Source organism: Pseudophryne corroboree, chromosome 5 (assembly GCF_028390025.1).
Source record: "Pseudophryne corroboree isolate aPseCor3 chromosome 5, aPseCor3.hap2, whole genome shotgun sequence".
Classification (NCBI taxonomy): domain Eukaryota; kingdom Metazoa; phylum Chordata; class Amphibia; order Anura; family Myobatrachidae; genus Pseudophryne; species Pseudophryne corroboree.
In genome coordinates this window covers 218,691,475-218,717,186 of record NC_086448.1, presented here as the reverse complement: position 1 = coordinate 218,717,186, position 25,712 = coordinate 218,691,475, and the positions used below count along the sequence as shown (strand labels likewise).

Sequence of the window (25,712 nt, the reverse complement as noted above, 5' to 3'; positions counted from 1 at the left end):
CACTAGGACGTCAGAGAAATGGACATTGCACTAATTTTGGATGCCAGCCGGCAAATATCCCTCTGTGCATCCCTCATGTATAAAAGTGCGTCTTTAATATGCTCTACGGTTAGCAATATAGTGTCCCTGTCTAGGGTATCAATATTTTCCGACAGGGAATCTGACCATGCAGCTGCAGCACTGCACATCCATGCTGAAGCAATAGCTGGTCTCAGTATAACACCTGTGTGTGTATATATAGACTTCAGAATAGCCTCCTGCTTTCTATCAGCAGATTCCTTCAGGGCGGCCGTATCCGGAGACGGTAGTGCCACCTTCTTTGACAAGCGTGTGAGCGCTTTATCCACTCTAGGGGATGTTTCCCAACGTGCCCTATCCTCTGGCGGGAAAGGGTATGCCATTAGTAACCTCTTAGAAATTACCAGTTTCTTATCAGGGGAAGCCCACGCTTCTTCACACACTTCATTTAACTCCTCAGATGGAGGAAAAGCTACTGGTAGTTTTTCCTCTCCAAACATAATACCCTTTTTTGTGGTACCGGGGGTAACATCAGAAATGTGCAACACATTTTTCATTGCCTCAATCATGTAACGTGTGGCCCTACTGGAAGTTACATTAGTTTCATCGTCGTCGACACTGGAGTCAGTATCCGTGTCGACATCTGTGTCTGCCATCTGAGGTAGCGGGCGTTTTAGAGCCCCTGATGGCTTTTGAGACGCCTGGGCAGGCACAGGCTGAGAAGCCGGCTGTCCCACATTTGGTATGTCGTCAAACCTTTTATGCAAGGAGTCGACACTGTCACGTAATTCCTTCCACAGCACCATCCACTCAGGTGTCGACCCCGCAGGGGGTGACATCACATTTATAGGCATCTGCTCCGCCTCCACATAAGCCTCCTCATCAAACATGTCGACACAGCCGTACCGACACACCGCATACACACAGGGAATGCTCTGACAGAGGACAGGACCCCACAAAGCCCTTTGGGGAGACAGAGAGAGAGTATGCCAGCACACACCAGAGCGCTATATAACACAGGGATCCCACTATAAATGAGTGTTTTCCCTTATAGCTGCTTCTTTATATATATATATATATATATATATATATATATATATATATATATATATATATATATATATATATATATATATACACATACATATACTGCGCCTAAATTTAGTGCCCCCCCCCCCTCTCTTTTTTACCCTTCTGTAGCTTATAGACTGCAGGGGAGAGCCAGGGAGCTTCCTTCCAGCGGAGCTGTGAGGGAAAAATGGCGCCAGTGTGCTGAGGGAGATGGCCCCGCCCCTTTTCCGGCGGACTTCTCCCGCTTTTTCTGGAATTCTGGCAGGGGTATTTTTACACCTATATAGCCTTCCTGACTATATATGGTGTAGATTTGCCAGCCAAGGTGTCTTATATTGCCCTCAGGGCGCCCCCCCCCCCCAGCGCCCTGCACCCATCAGTGACCGGAGTGTGAGGGGTGCATGAGGAGCAATGGCGCACAGCTGCAGTGCTGTGCGCTACCTTGTTGAAGACTGAAGTCTTCTGCCGCCGATTTTCCGGAACACTTCTTGCTTCTGGCTCTGTAAGGGGGCCGGCGGCGCGGCTCCGGGAACGAACACCAAGGTCGGGTCCTGCGGTCGATCCCTCTGGAGCTAATGGTGTCCAGTAGCCTAAGAAGCCCAAACTACCACCAGTTAGGTAGGTTCGCTTCTTCTCCCCTTAGTCCCTCGCTGCAGTGAGTCTGTTGCCAGCAGATCTCACTGTAAAATAAAAAACCTAAATATACTTTCTTTCTAGGAGCTCAGGAGAGCCCCTAGTGTGCATCCAGCTCAGCCGGGCACAAGATTCTAACTGAAGTCTGGAGGAGGTTCATAGTGGGAGGAGCCAGTGCACACCAGTAGTCTAAAGCTTTCTTTATAGTTGTGCCCAGTCTCCTGCGGAGCCGCTATTCCCCATGGTCCTTACGGAGTCCCAGCATCCACTTAGGACGTCAGAGAAATACATTTTACATAACCAGTGTGCATGGGTCCAAAACGGCTATCAATCCTGATTATGATTTGTGGTTCTTCACTATGATCAACCAGTATATACATGACCATCACACAACCACACCAGTAAGTCAGATCCTAATGGTGCAATCCATTTTGGTCACCCATGTAAGGGGCCGATTCAGACCTGATCGCTAGGGTGCTTTTTCTGCATCCCTGCGATCAGGAAGTCGCTGCCTACAGGGGGAGGGGGAAATCGCTGTGTATGTGTGCATTTGGATGTGTTGGAGAGACTGCACAAACTAATTTTTTGCAGCCTCTGCGCAGCCCAGGACTTACTCTTCCAGTGCGATGATCAGGGCCGGAGCGGTCAGAAACCCTCCCTCCAAACGCCTGCGTTTTTCTGGACACTCCTCAAAAACGTTCAGTTGCCACCCACAAATGCCCTCTTCCTGTCAATCTTGCATTCGCCGATGCGATGGGCTTTTTCTCACCATCCAGTCGCTGCCCGGTGTTCCCCCGTCAATGCCGACCGTCCGCCTGCGCATTGCGGTGCATATGCATGTGCAGTTCAGACCTGATCGCCTGCTGTACAAAGCAGCAATTAGGTCTGAATCGGCCCCGTAAGTGAACAAAGACCCACTGCCTGGCGGTTAGGCTGGTACAGCTAGACAGCTTAAGGAGCAGATGTATCAAGGCTGTTTTTGTGAAACTTTTGCCATAATGGCACTTTACTCATGGTTTATGTGTTCATTTATATTTCACAATGGGCCCAATTCATGTTTGTACACAGAAGTAATGGCGATTTGCTAGGCTAAGGAGCTGCTAATGTTAGAAGCCCAGAAATTAAAAGAGCTGCAAACGTAAACCCAATCGCAACTGCATACACATTCACATCCTATACGCAACAGCAGGGAACATCGACTGATCCAGTAGGTCTATGGCTACCCAGATTGGCCATAACAGTAGTGACATAGGCGCAATTTTTCTCTGCATACATGATCGCAGCTGACGTCAGATACACTTCCCAAAAACACGTTACTGCCTGTCAATCACTCTGCAAAGAGATCCTCACTGCGAGCAGAATTGCAGAGGCTCCTTTGCACAAGCGCACTCTGCTTATAATCGCTCAATTGTGAAACATCGGTATAGCGTACAACTCTGAATTAGGCCCAATGTGCACTAAATTGTTAATGCATTAGATATTGCAAATCTCTGCCAACAAGTTTTCAAACTGTAAAATATTGCAGTTTTCCTTAGAAAGTTATATTTTCTCGACTGTAACAACCACAAGTTTTTATTTTCTAATCTGATTGCTGTCATTTTTTGGCATCTTTTGATAGCGAGATATATAGGGGTATATTCAATAAGAGTCGGGTACATTCCGACATGCAGTTATCGGAATGGACCAGACAACCCCTATTCAGAGAGCGGCCAAATCCAACTGTCGGATTTGGCCGTTCCCTGTGTCTTGTCCTGCCGCTGCCAGCGGCTGCCGGGTACGCTGACATCAGCGGTGTGGGGAACAGTGTGGCGGCCAGCGGGGAAGCCGATATCGGCGGCCGGAGCTGGCAGTGGGGGGCGATGGCGGGTGAGGCACTGCAGGGAAAGAGGTGCCTGGCCGGGGGACGGCCGTCAAGGTAACTCTCATCCCCGATCACCGTAGCCCGCCACACCGCTCCCTGTCTCCTCACCTCGGAAAGGGGGACAAAACCTGTCAGATTTGGCCCCGTTTCCGACAGCTGCAGGCGGATCGGCTGGTATTACTATACATAATAAATAACTAATATACAATTAATGGATTAAAAAAATAAAAGAATGTATTAAACATATAAAAACAACCTGGATAAGCATTATAAATAATGTCTGGGCATCGTTCATAAAACAATGTGAATTAATAAATTGTATAATCTATAAAACTGTCTGCCTTATTTTAGCGCTGCAGGTGTTATACTTAAACTTTAAAAAACCCTACCTATATACCCAATCTACTTCATGGTTAATTTTTGAATGAAATTAATATCACATCTGCCCCTTAATCTTAATGGTGTCATTTATACCATAGCCATAGAAGCAAAGACTGAAGAATGCTTAAATGTATCATAACATGAGATAAAACACATACAAGGGGAAGGCTGTGTGTATGTGGATGGATAGGTGGGGGGAGGTTCAATTGTTTTGTGGGCACTCAAATGTAATGGAAGAAATTCAATTGTTCCCCCACAATTCAATTGTGCCGTATGTGTGCACCCAGAAGTGGGTGGCACTTAATGTGCCGGCTGTCGGGATCCCAACGCTCAGCATACCGGCGCCGGAATCCCGACAGCCCAGCAAACCAACAACTGTTTTCCCTCTTGGGGTGTCCACGACACCCCTGGAGGGAGAATAAATAGCGTGGCGTGGGTAGAACACCACCATGCCTGCAGCGAGCCCGTAAGGGGCTCTTTTGCGCTCGCTCCACTGCCGGTATACCGGCATTCGGGATCCCGGCGCCGGTATGCTGGGTGCCAGGATCCCATAGTAGACACCCCAGAAGTATCTAAAGCACAGCTTTGGGCGCCCAAACTGGCGACATCACATATTTCAGCTAACCACTACATGACGCTGTGAACTGAAATGTGTTCCTTTGCGGCTATTTGTGCCCGAATGGAGCAACAACTGAATTGCTCTGTCAGGTGCAATCTAGTAAAAGAATTGAATCACACCCATAGAACCTGTAATATATGAGTGCCTGACTTTTCTTTGTAATTGTATAACGTGGTCGTATGTGTAGGGCTAAGTATAAGAATGTGTGTACCTTTGGCAACCAAATGTCCTAAGTGTATTTAAAATGCAAGAATATTCCATTGGTACCTCATGTATATGTAATCGGGCATAAAAAGTGCTCCTAAAAACTAAAACAGGAAACAGGCATTTGTTCTAGACTGCTTTAAGCAAGGTGAAAGCTAGAATAGCATAAACATCATTGACCTTTATAGTAAATGCATTATCTGTATACACTCCAGGGCTGAATGTACCAAATATAGAACATGCTGTGTTACAGATCCATGTAGTGCGACATTGGGTGCTGAAGGCGTGTTTACCAAAGAGATCAATAAATTCCTCTAACAGCCATGTAAGCGCTGTTTGCTGTCCACTAAAGAAGCTGCAAACAGCAAAGGACAACAATTTATTTCTTGCCAATGTACATGGCTTAAGCCTAGTTGGCTGGTTGGGACAAAAAATAAGATTTTACTTACCGATAAATCTATTTCTCGTAGTCCGTAGTGGATGCTGGGGACTCCGTCAGGACCATGGGGGATAGCGGCTCCGCAGGAGACAGGGCACAAAAATAAAGCTTTAGGATCAGGTGGTGTGCACTGGCTCCTCCCCCTATGACCCTCCTCCAAGCCTCAGTTAGGATACTGTGCCCGGACGAGCGTACACAATCAGGAAGGATATTGAATCCCGGGTAAGACTCATACCAGCCACACCAATCACACCGTACAACCTGTGATCTGAACCCAGTTAACAGTATGACAAACGTAGGAGCCTCTGAACAGACGGCTCACAACAATAACAACACGATTTTTTTGTAACAATAACTATGTACAAGTATTGCAGACAATCCGCACTTGGGATGGGCGCCCAGCATCCACTACGGACTACGAGAAATAGATTTATCGGTAAGTAAAATCTTATTTTCTCTGACGTCCTAAGTGGATGCTGGGGACTCCGTCAGGACCATGGGGATTATACCAAAGCTCCCAAACGGGCGGGAGAGTGCGGATGACTCTGCAGCACCGAATGAGAGAACTCCAGGTCCTCTTTAGCCAGGGTATCAAATTTGTAGAATTTTACAAACGTGTTCTCCCCCGACCACGTAGCTGCTCGGCAGAGTTGTAATGCCGAGACCCCCCGGGCAGCCGCCCAGGATGAGCCCACTTTCCTTGTGGAATGGGCCTTGACAGATTTTGGTTGTGGCAAGCCTGCCACAGAATGTGCAAGTTGAATTGTGCTACAAATCCAACGAGCAATCGTCTGCTTAGAAGCAGGAGCACCCAGCTTGTTGGGTGCATACAATATAAACAGCGAGTCAGACTTTCTGACTCCAGCCGTTCTTGAAATATATATTTTCAATGCCCGGACCACGTCCAACAACTTGGAATCCTCCAAATCGTTAGTAGCCGCAGGCACCACAATAGGCTGGTTCAGGTGAAACGCTGACACCACCTTAGGCAGAAAATGAGGACGCGTCCGCAGTTCTGCCCTGTCCGAATGGAAAATCAGATATGGGCTCTTATATGATAAAGCCGCTAATTCTGATACTCTCCTGGCTGAAGCCAGGGCCAGTAGCATGGTTACTTTCCATGTAAGATATTTCAACTCCACCGATTTGAGTGGCTCAAACCAATGGGATTTGAGAAAATCCAAAACTACATTAAGATCCCACGGTGCCACTGGGGGCACAAACGGGGCCTGTATATGTAGTACTCCTTTTACAAAAGTCTGGACTTCAGGAACTGAAGCCAATACTTTCTGGAAGAAAATCGACAGGGCCGAAATTTGAACCTTAATGGACCCCAATTTGAGGCCCATAGACAATCCTGTTTGCAGGAAATGTAGGAATCGACCCAGTTGAAATTCCTCCGTGGGGGCCTTCCTGGCCTCACACCACGCAACATATTTTCTCCAAATGCGGTGATAATGTTGTGCAGTCACCTCCTTCCTGGCTTTTACCAGTGTAGGAATGACCTCTTCCGGAATGCCTTTTTCCCTTAGAATTCGGCGTTCAACCGCCATGCCGTCAAACGCAGCCGCGGTAAGTCTTGGAATAGACACGGTCCCTGCTGAAGCAGGTCCCGTCTTAGAGGTAGAGGCCACGGATCCTCCGTGAGCATCTCTTGAAGTTCCGGGTACCAAGTTCTTCTTGGCCAATCCGGAGCCACGAGTATCGTTCTTACTCCCCTTTGCCGTATAATTCTCAGTAATTTTGGTATGAGAGGCAGAGGAGGGAACACATACACTGACTGGAACACCCACGGTGTTACCAGAGCGTCCACAGCTATTGCCTGAGGGTCTCTTGACCTGGCGCAATACCTGTCCAGTTTTTTGTTGAGGCGGGACGCCATCATATCCACCTTTGGTTTTTCCCAACGGTTCACAATCATGTGGAAGACTTCTGGATGAAGTCCCCACTCTCCCGGGTGTAGATCGTGTCTGCTGAGGAAGTCTGCTTCCCAGTTGTCCACTCCCGGAATGAACACTGCTGACAGTGCTATCACATGATCTTCCGCCCAGCGAAGAATCCTTGCAGCTTCTGCCATTGCTGTCCTGCTTCTTGTGCCGCCCTGTCTGTTTACGTGGGCGACTGCCGTGATGTTGTCCGACTGGATCAACACCGGCTGACCCTGAAGCAGGGGTTTTGACAGACTTAGAGCATTGTAAATCGCTCTTAGCTCCAGTATATTTATGTGAAAAGACATCTCCAGGATTGACCATACTCCCTGGAAGTTTCTTCCCTGTGTGACCGCTCCCCAGCCTCTCAGACTGGCATCCGTGGTCACCAGGACCCAGTCCTGTATGCCGAATCTGCGGCCCTCTAACAGATGAGCACTCTGCAACCACCACAGAAGAGACACCCTTGTCCGTGGTGATAAGGTTATCCGCTGGTGCATCTGCAGATGCGATCCGGACCATTTGTCCAACAGATCCCACTGAAAAGTTCGTGCGTGGAATCTGCCGAATGGAATCGCTTCGTAAGAAGCCACTATCTTTCCCAGGACTCTTGTGCATTGATGCACAGACACTTTTCCTGGTTTTAGGAGGTTCCTGACAAGTTTGGATAACTCCTTGGCTTTCTCCTCCGGAAGAAACACCTTTTTCTGAACCGTGTCCAGAATCATTCCCAGGAACAGCAGACGTGTTGTCGGTGTCAACTGAGATTTTGGAAAATTCAGAATCCACCCGTGTTGTTGCAGCACTAATTGGGTTAGTGCTACTCCGTCCTCCAGCTGTTCTCTGGACCTTGCCCTTATCAGGAGATCGTCCAAGTAAGGGATAATTAATACGCCTCTTCTTCGAAGAAGAATCATCATTTCGGCCATTACCTTGGTAAAGACCCGAGGTGCCGTGGACAATCCAAACGGCAGCGTCTGAAACTGATAATGACAGTTTTGCACCACAAACCTGAGGTACCCTTGATGTGAAGGGCAAATTGGGACATGCGGGTAAGCATCCTTTATGTCCAGGGACACCATAAAGTCCCCTTCTTCCAGATTCGCTATCACTGCTCTGAGTGACTCCATCTTGAATTTGAATTTCTGTATGTACAGGTTCAAAGATTTCAGATTTAGAATAGGTCTTACCGAGCCGTCCGGCTTCGGTACCACAATAGCGTGGAGTAATACCCTTTTCCTTGTTGTAGGAGGGGTACCTTGACTATCACCTGCTGAGAAAACAGCTTGTGAATGGCTTCCAATACCGTCGCCCTGTCTGAGGGAGACGTTGGCAAAGCAGACTTTAGGAACCGGCGAGGGGGAGACTTCTCGAATTCCAACCTGTAACCCTGAGATACTACCTGCAGGATCCAGGGGTCCACCTGTGAGCAAGCCCACTGTGCGCTGAAATTCTTGAGTCGACCCCCCACCGCTCCTGAGTCCGCTTGTAAAGCCCCAGCGTCATGCTGAGGGCTTTGCAGAACCCTGGGAGGGCTTCTGTTCCTGGGCAGGGGCTGCTTGCTGTCCTCTCTTACCCCTTCCTCTGCCCCGGGGCAGATATGACTGTCCTTTTGCCCGCATGTTCTTATAGGACCGAAAGGACTGCGGCTGAAAAGACGGTGTCTTTTTCTGTTGGGAGGGGGTCCGAGGTAAAAAGGTGGATTTTCCGGCAGTTGCCGTGGCCACCAGATCCGATAGACCGACGCCAAATAATTCCTCCCCTTTATACGGCAATACTTCCATATGTCGTTTAGAATCCGCATCACCTGACCACTGTCGCGTCCATAAACTTCTTCTGGCAGATATGGACATCGCATTTACTCTCGATGCCAGAGTGCTAATATCCCTCTGAGCATCTCGCATATAAAGAAAAGCATCCTTTAATTGCTCTATAGTCAATAAAATACTGTCCCTATCCAGGGTATCAATATTTTCAGTCAGGGAATCCGACCAAACCACCCCAGCACTGCACATCCAGGCTGAGGCGATGGCTGGTCGCAGTATAACACCAGTATGTGTGTATATACTTTTTAGGGTAGTTTCCAGCCTCCTATCAGCTGGATCCTTGAGGGCGGCCGTATCAGGAGACGGTAACGCCACTTGTTTTGATAAGCGTGTGAGCGCCTTATCCACCCTAGGGGGTGTTTCCCAGCGCGCCCTAACCTCTGGCGGGAAAGGGTATAATGCCAATAACTTTTTTGAAATTAGCACTTTTCTATCTGGGTTAACCCACGCTTCATCACATACATCATTCAATTCCTCTGATTCAGGAAAAACTACAGGTAGTTTTTTCACCCCCCACATAATACCCCTTTTTGTGGTACTTGCAGTATCAGAGATATGCAAAGCCTCCTTCATTGCCGTGATCATATAACGTGTGGCCCTACTTGAAAATACGTTTGTTTCTTCACCGTCGACACTAGATTCAGTGTCCGTGTCTGGGTCTGTGTCGACCGACTGAGGTAAAGGGCGTTTTACAGCCCCTGACGGTGTCTGAGACGCCTGGGCAGGTACCAACTGGTTTTCCGGCCGTCTCATGTCGTCAACTGATTTTTGTAATGTGCTGACATTATCACGTAATTCCATAAACAAAGCCATCCATTCCGGTGTCGACTCCCTGGGGGGTGACATCACCATTATCGGCAATTGCTCTGCCTCCACACCAACATCGTCCTCATACATGTCGACACACACGTACCGACACACAGCAGACACACAGGGAATGCTCTTATCGAAGACAGGACCCCACTAGCCCTTTGGGGAGACAGAGGGAGAGTTTGCCAGCACACACCCAAGCGCTATAATATATATGGGAACAACCTTATATAAGTGTTGTATCCTTATAGCAGCTTAAATATATAAAATATCGCCAAAAAAAGTGCCCCCCCTCTCTGTTTTACCCTGTTTCTGTAGTGCAGTGTAGGGGAGAGTCCTGGGAGCCTTCCTCACAGCGGAGCTGAGCAGGAAAATGGCGCTGTGTGCTGAGGAGAATAAGCCCCGCCCCCTATTCCGGCGGGCTTTTCTCCCGGAGTTTGAGATATCTGGCATGGGTTTAATACATCCATATAGCCTCAAGGGCTATATGTGATGTATTTTTTAGCCATAAAAGGTATTATACATTGCTGCCCAGGGCGCCCCCAGCAGCGCCCTGCACCCTCCGTGACCTATGGTGTGAAGTGTGTGACAACAATGGCGCACAGCTGCAGTGCTGTGCGCTACCTTCATGAAGACTGAAAAGCCTTCTGCCGCCGGTTTTTGGACCTTCAAACCTTCAGCATCTGCAAGGGGGGTCGGCGGCGCGGCTCCGGGACGAACCCCAGGGTGAGACCTGTGTTCCGACTCCCTCTGGAGCTAATGGTGTCCAGTAGCCTAAGAAGCCAATCCATCCTGCACGCAGGTGAGTTGAACTTCTCTCCCCTAAGTCCCTCGATGCAGTGAGCCTGTTGCCAGCAGGACTCACTGAACATAAAAAACCTAAAAACTTTTTCTAAGCAGCTCCTTAAGAGAGCCACCTAGATTGCACCCTGCTCGGACGGGCACAAAAACCTAACTGAGGCTTGGAGGAGGGTCATAGGGGGAGGAGCCAGTGCACACCACCTGATCCTAAAGCTTTATTTTTGTGCCCTGTCTCCTGCGGAGCCGCTATCCCCCATGGTCCTGACGGAGTCCCCAGCATCCACTTAGGACGTCAGAGAAATATGGTAATGTTAAAAATAAGATTTTACTTACCGGTAAATCTATTTCTCGTAGTCCGTAGAGGATGCTGGGGACTCCGTAAGGACCATGGGGAATAGACGGGCACTGCAGGAGATAGGGCACTTTAAGAAAGCTTTGGATTCTGGGTGTGCACTGGCTACTCCCTCTATGTCCCTCCTCCAGACCTCAGTTAGAGAAACTGTGCCCAGAGGAGATGAACAGTACGAGGAAAGGATTTTTGTAAATCTAAGGGCAAGATTCATATCAGCCACACCAATCACACCGTATAACTTGTGATAAACTACTCAGTTAACAGTATGAACAATAACATAGCCTCGGTTCAAACCCGATCAACTATAACATAACCCTTATCTAAGCAATAACTAAATACAAGTCTTGCAGAAGAAGTCCGCACTTGGGACGGGCGCCCAGCATCCTCTACGGACTACGAGAAATAGATTTACCGGTAAGTAAAATCTTATTTTCTCCAACGTCCTAGAGAATGCTGGGACTCCGTAAGGACCATGGGGATTATACAAAAGCTCCCAAACGGGCGGGAGAGTGCGGATGACTCTGCAGCACCGATTGAGCAAACAGGAGGTCCTCCTCAGCCAGGGTATCAAACTTATAGAACTTTGCAAAGGTGTTTGACCCCGACCAAGTAGCAGCTCGGCACAGTTGTAGTGCCGAGACCCCTCGGGCAGCCGCCCAAGAAGAGCCCACCTTCCTAGTGGAATGGGCCTTAACCGATTTAGGCAATGGCAATCCTGCCGAAGAATGCGCCTGCTGAATCGTGTTACAGATCCAGCGAGCAATAGTCTGCTTTGAAGCAGGAGCGCCAACCTTGTTGGCCGCATACAGAACAAACCGAGCTTCGGTCTTCCTGATCCTAGCCGTTCTGGTCACATAAATCTTCAAAGCCCTGACCACATCCAGGGACTCGGAATCCTCCAAGTCCCGTGTAGCCACAGGCACGACAATAGGTTGGTTCATATGAAAAGATGAGACCACCTTGGGCAGAAATTGAGGACGAGTCCTCAACTCTGCCCTATCCACGTGAAAAATCAGGTATGGGCTTTTATATGATAAAGCCGCCAATTCCGAAACCCGCCTTGCAGAAGCTAATGCCAACAACATGACCACTTTCCAAGTGAGGTATTTCAACTCTGTTTTGAGTGGTTCAAACCAAGGTGACTTGAGGAAACTTAATACCACGTTAAGGTCCCAAGGCACCACCGGAGGCACAAAGGGAGGCTGAAGATGCAGCACAAAAGTCTGTACTTCAGGAAGAGAAGCCAATTCTCTTTGAAAGAAAATGGATAAGGCCGAAATTTTAACCTTTATGGACCCTAATTTGAGGCCCAAATTCACTCCCGTTTGAAGGAAGTGAAGCAGACGGCCCAACTGGAACTCCTCCGTAGGAGCAGTTCTGGCCTCACACCAAGAAACATATTTTCGCCATATACGGTGATAATGTTTCGACGTCACGTCCTTCCTAACCTTGATCAGGGTAGGAATGACCTCCTCCGGAATCCCTTTTTCCGCTAGGATCCGGCGTTCAACCGCCATGCCGTCAAATGCAGCAGCGGTAAGTCTTGGAACAGACAGGGCCCCTGCTGCAGCAGGTCCTGCCTTAGAGGAAGAGGCCACGGATCTTCTGTGAGCAACTCTTGCAGATCCGGATACCAAGTCCTCCTTGGCCAATCTGGAACAATGAGGATTGTTCTGACCCTTCATATTCTTATAATCCTCAACACCTTGAGTATGAGAGGTAGAGGAGGAAACACATAGACCGATCTGAACACCCAAGGTGTCACCAGAGCGTCTACCGCAACCGCCTGAGGGTCTCTTGACCTGGCGCAATACCTCTTTAGCTTTTTGTTGAGGCGGGATGCCATCATGTCTATCTGAGGCAGTCCCCACCGATCCGTGATCTGTGTGAAGACTTCTTGATGAAGTCCCCACTTTCCCGGATGCAGGTCGTGCCTGCTGAGAAAGTCCGCCTCCCAGTTGTCCACCCCCGGGATGAACATTGCTGATAGTGCGCTTACATGGCCTTCCGCCCAGCGTAGAATCCTGGTCGCCTCTGCCATGGCCACTCTGCTCCTTGTGCCGCCTTGGCGGTTTACATGAGCCACTGCCGTGACATTGTCTCACTGAATCAGAACCGGTTTGTTCCAAAGCCATTCCTCCGCTTGGCGTAGGGCGTTGTATATGGCCCTCAACTCCAGGACATTGATGTGGAGACCAGTCTCTAGGCTTGACCAGAGACCCTGGAAATTTCTTCCTAGTGCGACAGCTCCCCAACCTTGGAGGCTCGCGTCCGTGGTCACCAGGACCCAGTCCTGAATGCCGAACCTGCGACCCTCCAGGAGGTGAGCACTGCGCAGCCACCACAGGAGAGACACCCTGGCCCTGGGAGACAGGGTGATCCGTTTTTGCATGTGTAGATGGGACCCGGACCATTTGTCCAATAGGTCCCATTGAAAGGTCCTTGAATGGAACCTGCCGAAGGGGATGGCCTCGTATGAAGCCACCATCTTCCCCAGAACCCTCGTGCAATGATGCACTGAAACCTTTTTTTGGCTTCAATAGGTTCCTGACTAGAGCTACGAGCTCCTGAGCCTTCTCCACTGGAAGAAAAACTCTTTTTTGGTCTGTGTCTAGAATCAGGCCCAAAAAGGTCAGACGCGTTGCAGGGACTAGCTGGGATTTCGGTAAATTGAGAATCCAGCCGTGCCTCTGCAACGTCTACACGGACAGAGACACGCTGTCCAGCAACTTCTCCTGAGATCTCGCCTTTATGAGGAGATCATCCAAGTACGGGATAATTGTGACGCCCTGCCTGCGCAGGAGCACCATCATTTCCGCCATTACCTTGGTGAAAATTCTCGGGGCCGTGGAAAGACCAAACGGCAACGTCTGAAATTGGTAGTGACAGTCCTGTACTGCAAATCTCAGGAACGCATGGTGAGGAGGGAAAATCGGAACATGAAGGTACGCATCCTTTATGTCCAGGGACACCATCCAATCCCCTCCCTCCAGGCTGGCGATGACCGCTCTGAGCGATTCCATTTTGAACTTGAACCTCTTCAAGTACAGGTTCAGGGATTTCAGATTTAAAATGGGTCTGACCGAACCGTCCGGTTAAGGTACCACAAACAGGGATGAATAATAACCCTCTCCTTGCTGGAGATGAGGAACTTCGACTATAACCTGTTGAATGTACAATTTGTGAATTTCAGCTAACACCAGCTCCCTCTCCGATGGGGAAGCCGGCAGAGCCGATTTGAAAAACCGGCGAGGAGGCATGTCTTCGAATTCCAGTCTGTATCCCTGGGAAACAATCCCTATTGCCCAGGGATCCACCTGTGAGGGAACCCAGACGTGGCTGAAAAGACGAAGACGTGCCCCCACTTGATCTGACCCCCCCCCTCCCCGGAAAGCCCCAGCATCATGCGGTGGACTTTGCGGAAGTAGGGGAGGACTTCTTCTCTTGGGAACTAGCCGAGTGCAGCTTTTTTCTCTTGCCTTTACCTCTGGCAACAAAGGACGATCCTCGTACCTTCTTGCTTTTATTGGAACGAAAGGACTACGTTTGATAATGCGGTACCTTCTTAGCATGCTGCGGGGGAACATAAGGTAAAAAAATTCGATTTACCGGCCGTAGCAGTAGAGACAAGGTCCGAGAGGCCTTCTCCAAACAACTTCTCCCCCTTGTAAGGCAATGACTCCATATGCCGCTTTGAGTCGGTGTCTCCCGTCCACTGTCGGGTCCACAAGAGTCCCCTAGCAGAAATAGACATAGCGTTTATTCTGGAGCTTAGTAAACAAATGTCTCTCTGAGCATCCCTCATATACAAGGCAGCATCTCCGATATGCTCAATGGTCATTAGAATGGCATCCCTATCTAAGGTGTCAATCTCCGTAGATAAGGAGTCTGCCCATGCCACGACAGCACTACAAACCCAGGCCGACGCCATGGCCGGTCTAACGATAGTTCCTGAATGTGTGTAAATGTGCTTCATGGTAATTTCCTGCTTGCGATCAGCAGGATCCTTGAGGGAAGCAGTATCTGGAGAAGGCAGTGCCACCTTCTTGGATAAGCGTGTCAGTGCCTTGTCTACTTTAGGCGAAGATTCCCATCGTATCCTATCCTTCTGTGGAAAAGGATACGCCATAAGAATCCTTTTGGGAACATGTAGTCTCCTATCCGGAGACTCCCAAGCCTTTTCGCACAATTCGCTTAGCTCAAATGAGGACGGAAACGTGACCTCAGGCTTTTTCCCTTTATACATGTGAACCCTCGTGTCAGGGACAGGGGGTTCCTCAGTGATATGCAAAACCTCTTTTATGGCAATAATCATGTATCGAATACCCTTTGCCACCTTCGGCTGTAATTTTGCATCCTCATAGTCGACACTAGAGTCAGTATCTGTGTCAGCAACCTGGGATATGGGGCGCTTTTGAGACCCTGAAGGTCCTGGCGCCCCAGGGACAGGCACGGTCTGGCTACCTGACTGATCCCTAGCCTCAGCCTTGTCTAACCTTTTATGCAGGAGATTCACATTTGCATTTAAGACATTCAGCATATCCACCCAGTCCGGTGTCAGCGTTGCCGACGGCGACCTGACATTCAAACACTCCCCCTCCACATTAAGCGAGCCTTCCTCGTCAATCATGTCGACACACACGTACAGACACACTTCACACACACAGGGAAACTCCTTTCTGAAGACAGTATCCCCTTTAAGGCCCTTTGGAGAGACAGAGAGAGAGTATGCCAGCACACACCCCAGCGCAATGACCCTGGAGACCAACACAAAATGTTTTTCCCCAGCAGCGCTGTATAATATCTTATCCACCAATTATGTGCCCCCCCCCCCTCTCTTTTAAACACCCCTTCACCGTGTGTAAGCAGTGGAAAGTCCGGGGAGCTTCCTCTCAGCGTTCTGTGGAGAAAAGTGGCGCTGGTGAGTGCTGAGGGAGAAGCCCCGCCCCCCCTCGGAGGCGGGCTTCGGTCCCGCTCAAATTTGTGTAAAAATGGCGGGGGCTCTTTTATATACATGTACAATGCCCAGCTGTACATGTATATATCTTTTTGCCATGTTTTGAGGTGTTATTATTGCTGCCCCCCCTGCGCCCTGCACCCATACAGTGACCGGAGTGTGTGAGGTGTGTGGAGCAATGACGCACAGCTGCGGTGCTGTGCGTTACCTCAGTGAAGCCGCTGAATGCCGCCTGAGACTTCTTCTTGCTTCTGTTCTTCTGGCTCTGAGTAGAACGGCGGCGTGGCTCCGGGGGTGGACGTCCAGGACGAACCTGTGTTCACCCCCTCTGGAGCTAATGGTGTCCAGTAGCCGAGGAAGCAGATCCTATATTTTAAGTAGGTCTGCTCCTCTCTCCCCAGTCCCTCGATGCAGGGAGCTGTTGCCAGCAGTGCTCCCTGTAAAAATAGAAAAATCCAAACAAAAATGCTTTCTAATGCAAAGAACTCAGGAGACCTGCAGTGCACCCATCTTCCTCTGGGCACAGTGTAAAGCTGAGGTCTGGAGGAGGGACATAGAGGGAGGAGCCAGTGCACACCCAGAATCCAAAGCTTTCTTAAAGTGCCCTATCTCCTGCGGAGCCCGTCTATTCCCCATGGTCCTTACGGAGTCCCCAGCATCCTCTAGGACGTTAGAGAAATATGGTAATGATTGGTAAACGACAATCGACCAATTGCTCCCAAATGACAGAAAATGGGAAAAAAATAAGAATTTACTTACCGATAATTCTATTTCTCGTAGTCCGTAGTGGATGCTGGGGACTCCGTAAGGACCATGGGGAATAGCGGCTCCGCAGGAGACTGGGCACATCTAAAGAAAGCTTTAGGACTATCTGGTGTGCACTGGCTCCTCCCCCTATGACCCTCCTCCAAGCCTCAGTTAGGATACTGTGCCCGGACGAGCGTACACAATAAGGAAGGATCTTGAATCCCGGGTAAGACTCATACCAGCCACACCAATCACACCGTACAACTTGTGATCTGAACCCAGTTAACAGCATGATAACAGAGGAGCCTCTAGAAAAGATGGCTCACTACAGCAATAACCCGATTTTTATGGTAACAATAACTATGTACCAGTATTGCAGACAATCCGCACTTGGGATGGGCGCCCAGCATCCACTACGGACTACGAGAAATAGAATTATCGGTAAGTAAATTCTTATTTTCTCGAACGTCCTAAGTGGATGCTGGGGACTCCGTAAGGACCATGGGGATTATACCAAAGCTCCCAAACGGGCGGGAGAGTGCGGATGACTCTGCAGCACCGAATGAGAGAACTCCAGGTCCTCCTTTGCCAGGGTATCAAATTTGTAAAATTTTACAAACGTGTTCTCCCCCGACCACGTAGCTGCTCGGCAGAGTTGTAATGCCGAGACCCCTCGGGCAGCCTGTTTACATTAAAACACAAATTACAGCAGAAATTCCTCCGTCGGAACACTCCGATCCTCGCACCACGCAACATATTTTCGCCAAATGCGGTGATAATGTTTCACGGTGACTTCCTTCCGTGCCTTAATCAAGGTAGGAATGACTTCTTCTGGAATGCCTTTCCCTTTTAGGATCTGGCGTTCAACCGCCATGCCGTCAAACGCAGCCGCGGTAAGTCTTGAAAGAGACAGGGACCCTGCTGTAGCAGGTCCCTTCTCAGAGGTAGAGGCCACGGTTCGTCCGTGAGCATCTCTTGAAGTTCCGGGTACCAAGTTCTTCTCGGCCAATCCGGAACCACTAGTATTGTTCTTACTCTTCTTTGCCGTATGATCTTCAATACCTTTGGTATGAGCGGCAGAGGAGGAAACACATACACTGACTGGTACACCCAAGGAGTTACCAGTGCGTCCACAGCTATTGCCTGTGGATCTCTTGACCTGGCGCAATATTTGTCCAGTTTCTTGTTGAGGCGAGACGCCATCATGTCTACAATTGGTCTTTCCCAGCGGTCTATTAACATGTTGAAGACCTCTGGATGTAGACCCCACTCTCCCGGATGAAGATCGTGTCTGCTGAGGAAGTCTGCTTCCCAGTTGTCCACGCCCGGGATGAACACTGCTGACAGTGCTATCACGTGATTCTCCGCCCAGCGAAGAATCTTGGCAGCTTCTGCCATTGCACTCCTGCTTCTTGTGCCGCCCTGCCTGTTTACATGGGCGACCGCCGTGATGTTGTCCGACTGAATCAACACCGGCTTCCCTTGCAGGAGAAGTTCCGCCTGGCTTAGAGCATTGTAGATTGCTCTTAGTTCCAGAATGTTTATGTGAAGAGACTTTTCCAGGCTCGTCCATACTCCCTGGAAGTTTCTTCCTTGTGTGACTGCTCCCCAGCCTCTCAGGCTGGCGTCCGTGGTCACCAGGATCCAATCCTGAATGCCGAATCTGCGGCCTTCTAATAGGTGAGCCTTCTGCAACCACCACAGAAGTGACACCCTTGTCTTTGGTGACAGGGTTATTCGCAGGTGCATCTGCAGATGCGACCCTGACCATTTGTCCAACAGATCCCTTTGGAATATTCTTGCATGGAATCTGCCGAATGGAATTGCTTCGTAAGAAGCCACCATTTTTCCCAGGACTCTTGTGCATTGATGTACTGACACCTTTCCTGGTTTTAGGAGGTTCCTGACCAGGTCGGATAACTCCTTGGCTTTTTCCTCGGGAAGGAAAACCTTTTTCTGGACCGTGTCCAGAATCATTCCTAGGAACAGCAGACGAGTTGTCGGGATTAATTGGGATTTTGGAATATTCAGAATCCACCCGTGTTGTCTTAGCACCTCTTGAGATAGTGCTAATCCTGTCTCCAGCTGTTCTCTGGACCTTGCCCTTATCAGGAGATCGTCCAAGTATGGGATAACTAATACGCCTTTTCTTCGAAGAAGAATCATCATCTCGGCCATTACCTTGGTAAAGACCCGAGGCGCCGTGGACAATCCGAACGGCAGCGTCTGAAACTGATAGTGACAGTTTTGAACAACGAACCTGAGGTACCCCTGGTGTGCGGGGTAAATCGGAACGTGGAGATACGCATCCTTGATGTCCAAGGATACCATAAAGTCCCCTTCTTCCAGGTTCGCTATCACTGCTCTGAGTGACTCCATCTTGAACTTGAACTTTTTTATGTAGATGTTCAAGGACTTTAGATTTAGAATAGGCCTTACCGAGCCATCCGGCTTCGGTACCACAAATAGAGTGGAATAATACCCCTTTCCTTGTTGTAAGAGGGGTACTTTGACTATCACCTGCTGAGAGTACAGCTTGTGAATGGCGTCCAAAACCATCTCCCTTTCGGACGAGACGGTTGGTAACGCAGACTTCAGGAAACGATGAGGAGGATCCGTCTCTAATTCCAACCTGTACCCCTGAGATATTATCTGCAGGATCCAGGGGTCTACCTGCGAGTGAGCCCACTGCGCGCTGTAATTTTTGAGACGGCCGCCCACTGTCCCCGAGTCCGCTTGAGAGGCCCCAGCGTCATGCTGAGGTTTTTGCAGGAGCCGGGGAGGGCTTCTGTTCCTGGGAAGGAGCTGCCTGTTGGTGTCTCTTCCCTCTGCCTCTGCCTCGTGGCAGGTACGACAAGCCCTTTGCTCTCTTATTTTTGTAGGAGCGAAAGGGCTGCGGTTGAAAGGTCGGTGCCTTTTTCTGTTGGGGAGTGACTTGAGGTAAAAAGGTGGATTTCCCGGCAGTAGCCGTGGCCACCAAGTCTGATAGACCGACTCCAAATAACTCCTCCCCTTTATACGGCAAAACTTCCATATGACGTTTTGAATCCGCATCACCTGTCCACTGTCGTGTCCATAAGGCTCTTCTGGCTGAAATGGACATAGCACTCACCCGAGATGCCAGTGTGCAGATATCTCTCTGTGCATCACGCATATAGATAAATGCATCCTTTATTTGTTCTAACGACAGCAAAACCTTGTCCCTATCTAGGGTATCAATATTTTCAATCAGGGATTCTGACCAAACTACTCCAGCACTGCACATCCAGGCAGTTGCTATAGCTGGTCGTAGTATAACACCTGCATGTGTGTATATACTCTTTTGAATAACTTCCATCCTCCTATCTGATGGATCCTTAAGTGCGGCCGTCTCAGGAGAGGGTAACGCCACTTGTTTAGATAAGCGTGTGAGCGCCTTGTCCACCTTAGGGGGTGTTTCCCAGCGCGCCCTAACCTCTGGCGGGAAAGGGTATAATGCCAATAATTTTTTTGAAATTATCAACTTTCTATCAGGAGCAACCCACGCTTCATCACACACGTCATTTAACTCTTCTGATTCAGGAAAAACTGTTGGTAGTTTTTTCACACCATACATAATACCCTGTTTTACGGTATCTGTAGTATCAGCTAAATGTAACGTCTCCTTCATTGCCAAAATCATATAACGTGTGGCCCTACTGGAAAATACGTTTGAATTTCCACCGTCGTCACTAGAATCAGTGCCTGTGTCTGGGTCTGTGTCGACCGACTGAGGCAAAGGGCGTTTTACAGCCCCTGACGGTGTTTGAGGCGCCTGGACAGGCATTAATTGATTGTCCGGCCGCCTCATGTCCTCAACCGACTGTTTAAGTGAAGATAAACTATCACGTAATTCCACAATAAAGGCATCCATTCTGGTGTCGACCCCCTGGGGGGTGACATCTGCATATTTGGCAATTGCTCCGCCTCCACACCAATATCGTCCTCATACATGTCGACACCACGTACCGACACACACAGCAAACACACAGGGAATGCTCTAATGAAGACAGGACCCACTAGCCCTTTTGGGGAGACAGAGGGAGAGTCTGCCAGCACACACCAAAAAGCGCTATATATAACAGGGATAGCCTTATAATTAAGTGCTCCCTTATAGCTGCTTTAATGTATACAATATATAGCCATTAATGTGCCCCCCCTCTCTGTTTTACCCTGTTTCTGTAGTGCAGTGCAGGGGAGAGACCTGGGAGCCGTCCTGACCAGCGGAGCTGTGACAGAAAATGGCGCCGTGTGCTGAGGAGATAGGCCCCGCCCCTTTCTCGGCGGTTTCTTCTCCCGCTATTATTTTAGTCAGGCAGGGGTTAAATATCTCCATATAGCCCCTGTGGGCTATATGTGAGGTATTTTTAGCCTTTTATAAGGTTTTTATTTGCCTCTCAGAGCGCCCCCCCCCCAGCGCTCTGCACCCTCAGTGACTGCCGTGTGAAGTGTGCTGAGAGGAAAATGGCGCACAGCTGCAGTGCTGTGCGCTACCTTATGAAGACTGAGGAGTCTTCAGCCGCCGGTTTCTGGACCTCTTCACGCTTCAGCATCTGCAAGGGGGTCGGCGGCGCGGCTCCGGGACCGGACTCCATGGCTGGGCCTGTGTTCGATCCCTCTGGAGCTAATGGTGTCCAGTAGCCAAGCAGCAAATCCACTCTGCACGCAGGTGAGTTTACTACTTCTCCCCTAAGTCCCTCGTTGCAGTGATCCTGTTGCCAGCAGGACTCACTGTAAAGTAAAAAAAAACCTAAACTAAACTTTCTCTAAGCAGCTCTTTAGGAGAGCCACCTAGATTGCACCCTTCTCGTTCGGGCACAAAATCTAACTGGAGTCTGGAGGAGGGTCATAGGGGGAGGAGCCAGTGCACACCACCTGACCTAGTAAAGCTTTACTTTTTTGTGCCCTGTCTCCTGCGGAGCCGCTATTCCCCATGGTCCTTTCAGGAACCCCAGCATCCACTTAGGACGATAGAGAAAATAAGAATTTACTTACCGATAATTCTATTTCTCGGAGTCCGTAGTGGATGCTGGGGTTCCTGAAAGGACCATGGGGAATAGCGGCTCCGCAGGAGACAGGGCACAAAAAAGTAAAGCTTTACTAGGTCAGGTGGTGTGCACTGGCTCCTCCCCCTATGACCCTCCTCCAGACTCCAGTTAGGTACTGTGCCCGGACGAGCATACACAATAAGGGAGGCATTTTGAATCCCGGGTAAGACTCATACCAGCCACACCAATCACACCGTACAACTTGTGATCTAAACCCAGTTAACAGTATGATAACAGAAAGGGCCTCTTAAAGATGGCTCCTTAACAATAACCCGAATTAGTTAACAATAACTATGTACAAGTATTGCAGATAATCCGCACTTGGGATGGGCGCCCAGCATCCACTACGGACTCCGAGAAATAGAATTATCGGTAAGTAAATTCTTATTTTCTCTATCGTCCTAAGTGGATGCTGGGGTTCCTGAAAGGACCATGGGGATTATACCAAAGCTCCCAAACGGGCGGGAGAGTGCGGATGACTCTGCAGCACCGAATGAGAGAACTCCAGGTCCTCCTTTGCCAGGGTATCAAATTTGTAAAATTTTACAAACGTGTTCTCCCCCGACCACGTAGCTGCTCGGCAGAGTTGTAATGCCGAGACCCCTCGGGCAGCCGCCCAAGATGAGCCCACCTTCCTTGTGGAGTGGGCTTTTACAGTTTTAGGCTGTGGCAGGCCTGCCACAGAATGTGCAAGTTGAATTGTGTTACAAATCCAACGAGCAATCGACTGCTTAGAAGCAGGTGCGCCCAACTTGTTGGGTGCATACAGTATAAACAGCGAGTCAGATTTTCTGACTCCAGCCGTCCTTGAAATGTATATTTTTAAAGCTCTGACAACGTCCAACAACTTGGAGTCCTCCAAGTCGCTAGTGGCCGCAGGCACCACAATAGGTTGGTTCAGATGAAATGCTGATACCACTTTAGGGAGAAAATGCGGACGAGTCCGCAGTTCTGCCCTATCCGAATGGAAGATTAGATAAGGGCTTTTATAAGATAAAGCCGCCAATTCAGATACTCTCCTGGCAGAAGCCAGGGCCAGTAACATAGTCACTTTCCATGTGAGATATTTCAAATCCACCTTTTTCAATGGTTCAAACCAATGGGATTTGAGGAAATCTAAAACTACATTTAGATCCCACGGTGCCACCGGAGGCACCACAGGAGGCTGTATATGCAGTACTCCTTTGACAAAAGTCTGGACCTCAGGGACAGAGGCCAATTCTTTTTGGAAGAATATTGACAGGGCCGAAATTTGAACCTTAATGGATCCCAATTTGAGACCCATAGACAATCCTGATTGTAGGAAATGTAGGAAACGACCCAGTTGAAATTCCTCCGTCGGAACACTCCGATCCTCGCACCACGCAACATATTTTCGCCAAATGCGGTGATAATGTTTCACGGTGACTTCCTTCCGTGCCTTAATCAAGGTAGGAATGACTTCTTCTGGAATGCCTTTCCCTTTTAGGATCTGGCGTTCAACCGCCATGCCGTCAAACGCAGCCGCGGTAAGTCTTGAAAGAGACAGGGACCCTGCTGTAGCAGGTCCCTTCTCAGAGGTAGAGGCCACGGTTCGTCCGTGAGCATCTCTTGAAGTTCCGGGTACCAAGTTCTTCTCGGCCAATCCGGAACCACTAGTATTGTTCTTACTCTTCTTTGCCGTATGATCTTCAATACCTTTGGTATGAGCGGCAGAGGAGGAAACACATACACTGACTGGTACACCCAAGGAGTTACCAGTGCGTCCACAGCTATTGCCTGTGGATCTCTTGACCTGGCGCAATATTTGTCCAGTTTCTTGTTGAGGCGAGACGCCATCATGTCTACAATTGGTCTTTCCCAGCGGTCTATTAACATGTTGAAGACCTCTGGATGTAGACCCCACTCTCCCGGATGAAGATCGTGTCTGCTGAGGAAGTCTGCTTCCCAGTTGTCCACGCCCGGGATGAACACTGCTGACAGTGCTATCACGTGATTCTCCGCCCAGCGAAGAATCTTGGCAGCTTCTGCCATTGCACTCCTGCTTCTTGTGCCGCCCTGCCTGTTTACATGGGCGACCGCCGTGATGTTGTCCGACTGAATCAACACCGGCTTCCCTTGCAGGAGAAGTTCCGCCTGGCTTAGAGCATTGTAGATTGCTCTTAGTTCCAGAATGTTTATGTGAAGAGACTTTTCCAGGCTCGTCCATACTCCCTGGAAGTTTCTTCCTTGTGTGACTGCTCCCCAGCCTCTCAGGCTGGCGTCCGTGGTCACCAGGATCCAATCCTGAATGCCGAATCTGCGGCCTTCTAATAGGTGAGCCTTCTGCAACCACCACAGAAGTGACACCCTTGTCTTTGGTGACAGGGTTATTCGCAGGTGCATCTGCAGATGCGACCCTGACCATTTGTCCAACAGATCCCTTTGGAATATTCTTGCATGGAATCTGCCGAATGGAATTGCTTCGTAAGAAGCCACCATTTTTCCCAGGACTCTTGTGCATTGATGTACTGACACCTTTCCTGGTTTTAGGAGGTTCCTGACCAGGTCGGATAACTCCTTGGCTTTTTCCTCGGGAAGGAAAACCTTTTTCTGGACCGTGTCCAGAATCATTCCTAGGAACAGCAGACGAGTTGTCGGGATTAATTGGGATTTTGGAATATTCAGAATCCACCCGTGTTGTCTTAGCACCTCTTGAGATAGTGCTAATCCTGTCTCCAGCTGTTCTCTGGACCTTGCCCTTATCAGGAGATCGTCCAAGTATGGGATAACTAATACGCCTTTTCTTCGAAGAAGAATCATCATCTCGGCCATTACCTTGGTAAAGACCCGAGGCGCCGTGGACAATCCGAACGGCAGCGTCTGAAACTGATAGTGACAGTTTTGAACAACGAACCTGAGGTACCCCTGGTGTGCGGGGTAAATCGGAACGTGGAGATACGCATCCTTGATGTCCAAGGATACCATAAAGTCCCCTTCTTCCAGGTTCGCTATCACTGCTCTGAGTGACTCCATCTTGAACTTGAACTTTTTTATGTAGATGTTCAAGGACTTTAGATTTAGAATAGGCCTTACCGAGCCATCCGGCTTCGGTACCACAAATAGAGTGGAATAATACCCCTTTCCTTGTTGTAAGAGGGGTACTTTGACTATCACCTGCTGAGAGTACAGCTTGTGAATGGCGTCCAAAACCATCTCCCTTTCGGACGAGACGGTTGGTAACGCAGACTTCAGGAAACGATGAGGAGGATCCGTCTCTAATTCCAACCTGTACCCCTGAGATATTATCTGCAGGATCCAGGGGTCTACCTGCGAGTGAGCCCACTGCGCGCTGTAATTTTTGAGACGGCCGCCCACTGTCCCCGAGTCCGCTTGAGAGGCCCCAGCGTCATGCTGAGGTTTTTGCAGGAGCCGGGGAGGGCTTCTGTTCCTGGGAAGGAGCTGCCTGTTGGTGTCTCTTCCCTCTGCCTCTGCCTCGTGGCAGGTACGACAAGCCCTTTGCTCTCTTATTTTTGTAGGAGCGAAAGGGCTGCGGTTGAAAGGTCGGTGCCTTTTTCTGTTGGGGAGTGACTTGAGGTAAAAAGGTGGATTTCCCGGCAGTAGCCGTGGCCACCAAGTCTGATAGACCGACTCCAAATAACTCCTCCCCTTTATACGGCAAAACTTCCATATGACGTTTTGAATCCGCATCACCTGTCCACTGTCGTGTCCATAAGGCTCTTCTGGCTGAAATGGACATAGCACTCACCCGAGATGCCAGTGTGCAGATATCTCTCTGTGCATCACGCATATAGATAAATGCATCCTTTATTTGTTCTAACGACAGCAAAACCTTGTCCCTATCTAGGGTATCAATATTTTCAATCAGGGATTCTGACCAAACTACTCCAGCACTGCACATCCAGGCAGTTGCTATAGCTGGTCGTAGTATAACACCTGCATGTGTGTATATACTCTTTTGAATAACTTCCATCCTCCTATCTGATGGATCCTTAAGTGCGGCCGTCTCAGGAGAGGGTA

General features: G+C 49.3%; 1 protein-coding gene across 3 annotated transcripts in view; it reads right to left on the bottom strand.

Annotated features, from left to right (window-relative positions):
* Window positions 1-25,712, bottom strand: part of CREM (cAMP responsive element modulator) — a 249,487-nt gene that overhangs the window by 171,863 nt on the left and 51,912 nt on the right. The window contains exon 1 of one of the 3 annotated variants that reach the window (XM_063922132.1): window positions 2,337-2,443. The exons of the other annotated variants lie outside the window; for them this stretch is intronic. The gene's annotated coding sequence lies outside the window, so the exon portion shown is untranslated. Of the gene's footprint in view, window positions 1-2,336; window positions 2,444-25,712 lie in introns of those variants that run through there. 3 annotated transcript variants of the gene reach the window in all.